The sequence below is a fragment of the Mytilus galloprovincialis genome, chromosome 12 (assembly GCF_965363235.1).
Source record: "Mytilus galloprovincialis chromosome 12, xbMytGall1.hap1.1, whole genome shotgun sequence".
NCBI lineage: Eukaryota > Metazoa > Mollusca > Bivalvia > Mytilida > Mytilidae > Mytilus > Mytilus galloprovincialis.
In genome coordinates, this window is record NC_134849.1 from 45,627,483 (window position 1) to 45,635,483 (window position 8,001).

General features: G+C 33.9%; 1 long non-coding RNA gene across 1 annotated transcript; it reads right to left on the reverse strand.

Moving 5' to 3' along the window:
- Positions 1 to 2,619: 2,619 nt before the first annotated feature.
- LOC143055499 (uncharacterized) lies at positions 2,620 to 8,001 on the reverse strand. The gene is made up of 3 exons (XR_012972053.1): positions 7,584 to 8,001; positions 3,388 to 3,621; positions 2,620 to 2,745 (listed from the first exon to the last, which is right to left on the reverse strand). It is a non-coding gene; the product is annotated as an uncharacterized LOC143055499 (long non-coding RNA).

The following is an 8,001-nucleotide window of genomic DNA, read 5'->3' on the forward strand; positions in this document are numbered from 1 at the left end:
AATCTTTGGTTTGACTCGCCCGATGATCGAACCTGGGTCTCTTACTCCTAAAAGCAAGCACGCAACGGAAACAACAAATATAACAACTGTTTAAACCAACACCATTCACCACAAAGCAAGATTTTACAGCAATGATAAATAGTTGAAGTGTACGTTGTGAACGATGTTTTTTTTATAGTTTTTTTTATAATATTTGTATAATGTCCATGCATACCATAGCATTGCATCCAAATTGAATGAAAGATAATCATACTAAATGTAGTAATACAAATGCAAGTATCTCCAGATAAGCTTACTAGTATTAAATTTTATGAACTATTATAGCCCAAATAGAAAGAACAATACCATACGTGCCTTGAATGATTATATGTTGTTTTATTATCTATGTATAAAGCAGATAATGTTATTGTTAAATTTTGAAATGAATATGGAAAATTGTGCATTTCTAACCAATTAATTTCACATATGTTTGTCAGCCATACTTTTTTAATGCCGTCCCTTTCTTTTAATTACACTAAAATAGATATAACTTTTTATAAACATACTGTGGCATTAATAGGTCCTCATATTCTTCTTCTGAACATACAGACGAATCGTCGCAGCTACAACATGATCCATCCATTGATACATCAGAGATTACTTGACGTTCATCACTAGTTAATTCTTGAATTGGGTGTTCAAGCTGGTCATGCAGTGAATCGTGCACGTCCTCTTCTTTTCCGATGTCATATAGATTGCTATAAACATGCATATGGTACATTGAGAATATAGTAGAACCACAAACGAGACATATTCCACTTATGTCAAACACACTTTTATAAGAATCAGTTTTGCAGAATCATTTGTGATTTATCGTTGGCACGTTGATCTTATAAACTATTATCCAGTGTCAATTTTGTATATACATCCGAAGTCTCTATATTAAAGTATAATGAATTAAAAGCTCTAAACAAAATGACAGGATCTGTTCGGCAGCTCTACCGGCCCTCAGTAGCATGTTTTTTTCTGTAATATATGTCATACGACAATGCATATATGATCATATATAAGAAAACATTAGAACCGTCTTATTCATCTGCATGAATGTAATATAGTTTTGACCTCATGTTAAGTTTTCCGTTATTATAGCAGGCAAGAACTACCCTTAAGAAGAATCTTGTAAAGCAATTTTATTTCATGCTTTCTTATTTGTGGGTTCTATACTTTGTGCTGTTTAAGAAGTATAAAGATGTATATCAAGATTGATTTATTTCATAATGTTTAATGGTATTAATAACAATAACATATTATGTAATTTACAAAGTCTACAGAGTTCATTGTTGTAGTAGATAGTAATTTCACTAGGTCAAATAAAATGAATTATTTATGTTAACATCAACGTTCAGTAGTACAGTCAGATTTGAATATTGTTCTTACTTATTCACAATTTTATTATCATAGTTTGATGGGTCAACGATGGCTGCATATGGGTCTTCCTCCAACGTCTCTTCTTTTTCGTTTACGTTTAGTACGTCATTGGTGTCAAATGCATCTCCAACTATTGGCTTTGTAAAAAAGTCTGTTATTTTCTTGCTCTTTTCCGCGTCTTTCAAATATTGCTTTTGCTTTGTAACACATTTGTTATAGTGATCTAAAAAGAATCAACATATTTAAAAATTATTGAGATGTTTTAGTTTCAATCTTTGTCTTTGAGCATTTTTAAGATCTAAAATAAAATGACCCGATATGATTCGATATTGAAACTACATTACAGGATGTGTCTATCTGTTGCAAAACACGTCGTATATTTAAATGTTTCTTTTTATGTTTTGTTATTTGCATACCTCTTCAACAATAATAAAGTACAAAAGACTAAATCAAACTGCATATCATGACGTGTAGTCCAACAAGTTGTGTGTAAACAGAGCAAAATTATATGTCCTCCTGGTGGAGTATCAAGGTGTTTAATCATTTAATCATGGCCACAGTAGGATTTTGTTACTCATTCGTTGTTTTTTTGACGATTAGTATTGTAAGTTATATACTTGGTGACAAAAATATTCAGAAAGGTTCCAAGGGACTGATGTCTCATCTGACGTTTTTTATTTCTTGTATGACAATGAAAACTAGTACAGGCTGCATATTCCTACGCTTGCAACTGTGTTGTGTTAAACCACCATAGTTTGGCGAGAACAAAATGTTTGAAACCTTTGTCCTTAAATACTAATCAATATAACCATCAATCCAACTTTCTATGTCCAAATCAAAAAAAGTTAAAAAAAAACTACCTTGGGCTGTATTATAAGTATCTCCCCAAGGGACAGAATCGAAATTCTGAAAATGACTAAAGGCCACTAACACAAAGTTCTCACACAATATAACTACATGTATCAAACCCAAGTTGCAATGTATGTCATGCATAATTTCAAAAATAAAAAAAAAATGCCTGAGACTTATTTTTAGCATCTTCCCTGAGGGATGAATCAAAATTCTGAAACAACTGCCGCACAGTATAATTATGAATAATAGCAGAATGGAGGACGGCTACCAATCTGAAAATGTTTTTAAAAATTTAGTGGGTTGGAGTTAAATCTCATTTCAATCCACTTATTTGATTCTGAAAATAGCATATAAACATACTTTTCTTGAAAAAATCTATTTTGCCACCTGTACTTCTTGCTTCATTGACAACAAAAACGTGTGAACAGACTCCACATCTCATATGGATTTCATCTGTAGGAACCGATTCAGACAAATTTTTCAGTTCTGAAAAATAGAATTAATAAGTATATGGATTGCTGTAATTAGAAATTGCCTTGCCTGATACTTTGTTTCAACTAAAAATATTATGTTGTTTCGTGTCACTGAAAAGAAAAATTGTATGCGGATAATTTAGTTTCACAGCGCCCTCACTCTTAACCAACAACAACCAAGAGAGGTTGCAACACCTTCATGAGCATTTGATGAGCTTTCCTTTAAAAAGATACTAGTATATGTCCCGCCCCTACCGACCACAGGGTGTGACGAAAGTATATTGTACGAGAGTAAGATGAGATACAGCAACAGGTAAATGTGGGTTTTTTAATGGTTATTGAAAAGCTTTTTACATTTTAAAATCTATCTTTGATGTGTTATACTTTCTCAGCCATAATTGACCTTTCATCTCTACCAGATTTTCATATTTACCGGACTTAACATAGAAACAACACGACGGCTGCCGTTAACGGTGCAGGAAGAAATGCTTACCCTTCCGGAGCACATGATTTCACTTCAGGGTTTTAGCTAGTTCGTGTTGTTTATCATAATTTATTTTTTTGTATTTTTGTGTTAATTGTTGTTAAGGCCTTAAGTTATCGTTAAATTTATTAGTTTCTGTTTAATCCTTGGATTTGGTTGTAATCATCTCACCTTTACAAAAAGTCTCAAAGTCTTCTTTTTGTCTTTCAGTTCTTTCAATATTTTCGCCAAGTTTTATTTTCTTCACAAGAACGTTGTATTCTGCTTCCTCTTGTTTGGAACGACGTTTCCGGAATGGCTTGTTTGTCTTTAATTTCCTGTTTGTACTCACTGGCAATGCCTCGCTTCCCTCAACCAGAACTATTGTATTACCAGACCAATTAACAATTTTCTGAATGACATGGACTATAAAAAAATATTCAATATTAAGATCACAGTATTGTTGTTGACACACCATTAATTTGGATATGAAGAATTCATAGATTTCCAAAGGTCGTAAATATACAAACAGGCAGTTTTTAAGACATGTTTTAAATTTTTTTAAGAGGAACTCAAACTGAAACTAAAATGAGAAAATAATCTTATGAAAATTGAGTTCGGAGTGTGTGAATTAATATATGAAATGTAAAAGTAGGACACCGTGACCTACATTATGTATTGTCCCAGTTATAGTTACCAAATTAAAAAGTGTTGGGTATGTGTAGATACACCATTGGAGGGGCTACATTTCACGAGAAAGCTCTGCTTTCGAGTGAAATTTAGTTCATCCTCTAGTGTATCTACACATACCCAATCAAATTTTTAATTTGGTAAATGACTTGTGTCTAAGTTCATAAGACGTCACAATTAACTGATATCACGTGATGAAAAGTGCCTTTCCCGCTGCATTATCAGTTTGCGCGTTTCAGTCGTCTGAAATGGCTGCAAAAATGGAGATAAGTGACATTGACTTTTTGAATGTAATTCCCGAATGGGACAACATTATCACAAACATGCAAAGATGCTGAAAATGAAAATACTGCTTTCGAAAAGCTGGAGGATTTAACTCTGTCTCAGGCTTTGGACCAATATGAAGTGGATTTTGAAATGGATGACTTGCCAGATTTTGAACTTACGCAGGTTCCCCTTACGGCGGATAATATTATTGAAGAATTGGAAAAGGCTGTTACTGAGAACTGTAGCGAGAATTCACGCTATTCTTTTGTGGAAGATATTGATATTGATAAGTTAGTTAAGTCCACCGAAAGCAGAAATACACGTAAAAATACTCCTTGGAGTGTTGCCACATTGAACGACTGGAGAGTTGTGCGAATGAAAAGTAATTATTGTGCCATTCCAGAAATTTACAGTTTAGCCCCAATGATGTAAATCAATGGCTTAGCAAGTTTGTAATAGAGACCAGAAGAAAAGATGGTAAGCCGTATCCACCAAAGACATTATATCTTTTATGCGTTGGCATACTGAGATTTCACCGAGAGAATGGTGTGCATATGAACTTTTTGGACGAAAAAGACTGTATTTTATGATTTCAGACGTTCTTTGAGCGCACGCATGACCAAACTCACAAAACAGGCTAGAGGCACCACTACTAAACAGGCAGAGGCGATAAGCGAGGAAACAGAAAGCACTCTCTGGGAAAAGGGCTTGCTAGGGAGTACCAGTTCTAAAGCTATAATGAATACCATGTTTTTCTATAACAGTAAACTTTTTGGAGGTGTAGATGAGCATAGGAATCTGTCCGTGGATCAGTTCGAACTGGGAAAGGATCAGACGGGAAGCTTTATATTATTCAAGGGCAGAGCCAACAAAACGTACAAAGGTTAGTTTCATTTTTCTTAAATTATTTTGTATTTTCTTGCGTGTTTTAATTCGTTCATATGTGTAATTTTGTCATATGAGTGTCGATTTTCAGAAAATACGGGTGTCTTCGTTGAGGTCCGCGCTTCAACAGGTGCTTCATTTATGCAAATTCACTGTAAAGACGGCCGGTATATATATTCATATCATGCGTAGCGTGTATGCTTATTACATTTTACCCAATTCAAGTAATATAAAACTTTCATATTTCACTGTTATTTTGGATTTTAAACAAATAAAGTATCTTATCTTATCTATTTCATTAATAACTCAGTTTTGTTCAGTGTATGATTTAATTGTCACTCAATGTCATCACTTCATTTTTTTTCAGGTGGACTCAATCGGCGGAACTTGAGTGCCAAAAAAAACTTAAAACACTATCTACAAAATCCAGTACTATTTTAAAGATATACTAGAACACACCCGCGAAATCGCGTGCATTCAGAGCGTAGTAGTATGAGTAAAGTGTTGTTGGAAGAATTTTGTAAAATACAGAATGACTGGAGAATTTCAGCAAAAGTATCGTAAGTCATAGGTTATTGGGGACCGGAATTTTTTTTTTTACCCTCCACCTTTATTTCCACAGTTGTTAAAATTAAACATGAAGACAACACAGAAATTCAAAATCAAGAAATATCAAAAAGTGCCGCAGGAGGCGAGGCGTTGGAAGTTTGTTCACTGGATGTGTGTTCAATTTTAATAGTGGAAGTTAAATATATTTGTGATTATTTCAGTATTTGAGGATTTGGTGGTGTATTTCATTCAAAGGAATTATATATTCATTTTGGAATTTTTAGTAGAGAAATTATGCATAATGGAATTTATGCATTTGTAGTGAAATTACCAGTGTGCCATTCTCGAGGATTAGAGGATTTTATATTTGGCTTCTAGTTTCACATTTTATTAAAATAATACAGTTATTAAAATTCATTTTTGTATTTATTCTAAGAAAAAGAAAGGATATGGGGTATTTGCCAATGAGACAACTACCCAACACTATAGTTTTAGTAAAAATTTAGAGTTGAAAAATATTACAGGAAAGAAAATGTTACATTGTAGGTTGTGTCTAAAAGTGTGAGGTATCTCACATACCCCACATGACCATTTTCAATCTTCTGGTAAACCAATCAGAGGGTTGATATGGAACTGTGGTGTATGTGTAGATACCCTCACACTTTTTCAATGGAAAATTAAACAAACTAAGGTACAAAAATCATTGACCCCCATTCCCACATCCTCGCGATCATATTTACTAAATTTGAACTTTGTAGCTTTTGCGGTTAAAGATAATCTAGCTAGCTTCGATAGATGACATCAGAGACATATATGACATATATAATACAATATTAATTATTATATGTCATTGATGACGCCGACAACGATGGACAATATGACGACTATGTATCCCGAATTATCGTCAGGATAAACATATAATTTATATATTTAATGGACCTATATTATCTTTTTGAAATTGAAAACAATTTATTATTTGTTTATAGTCACCTAATTAGCCAACATATAGAAAACATAATGGTATCACTGTGGTAGAACAAATTAAACCCGTTTTAAAACTACGGCCGTCTTCACCTTTACTGTTACGTTAGAAAGTTTCTGTTGTAGGAATATCGTTTTAAACCATGTCACCGTAGAGTCACATTATATTCGGCATATGGGCTTCGCTCATTGTTGAAGGCCGTACGGTGACCTATAGCTGTTAAGTTTCTTTGTCGTTTTGTCTCTTGTGAAGAGTTGTCTCATTGGTAATTACACCACATCTTCTTTTTTATATATGCAGTTGTCCCATTGGGTCGATCCAACAGACTGTCATGTGCCTATTTGGGTGTCCCAGGAGCGGGTCCCAGGTTTGAAACCCTCCCTTTTTGTTTGACAACATTGTGTCCCCTCTCCGTAATAAATCTTTCCTTCGGCACTGCTTATTAGTGATCACGAACAATAATTATTTTGTCTGTCAGGTTTATAATTTATAACATGCTTTTCAATGCCAAATGAAATGTAAATCCTCAATAGATGATCATAGATTTTTTTTTTTTATAATATCTATTTAAATGTCTTAAATTATTCATGTTATAGCTTTAATGTATTTCGGAACACAGTAAAATTAAGTAAGACTTCTGTATATATATACGTATGCCTCTTTAAAACTCAACCTTTTTCTTGTATTTACCCTGCAGTTATTCTAACACTAAATACTATTTGTTAGCATACTGTCATAGAGGAGATATGGAATCAGTCAGGAGAATGTGAAAATGTGCACACGTAATTTTCGGCGCTTGGTAATTATAATGCAGTGCCGGCCCTGGTTTAATTAGAGAGGACTAATGCAAGATATGTTCGGTCGGGCAATAATGATCCATACAGTAATTAAATGAACTTGAGAGATTAGCGTTGTCAATGTTACAATTGGAGGTTTATTTGTCACTAACACAAAAGGTGGGAAAAAGGGGGGGGGGGGTGCAAATGCAATTGATCGAGTATCTCAAAGTGCTTACCATTTATTTCACTCGGAGAACCTACTAAAAGTGGTCTCTCCAAATCCCACTGACTTTGGGTTTGTATAATATAGTTTGTATTTGTTTTGGTGTCGAGTCTGTATAATTTTAGTTCAAAAGAACCCACACCTATGGAGGCTGCGTGTTCTTTGATGCCAGCAAAGTCTATCAAATGTTGTTTAAATCCATTTAAAGTGGTGTGCTTCTTGAAGCATATTTGTATTCTAGTGCGGAATCTCTCCTTCACAGTTTGTTCATTTGAATAAAAGCTTAACACACATGGAACAACAGAATTTTCATCAAATTCGTCTGCTATGACCTCTGACATTTTAAAGATAGACGATAACCAGAGTAGAAGTATGAACCGAAAAGATCCGAAATCCGAGTAGAAGTATCGGAAACCAGTTCACATTGACTG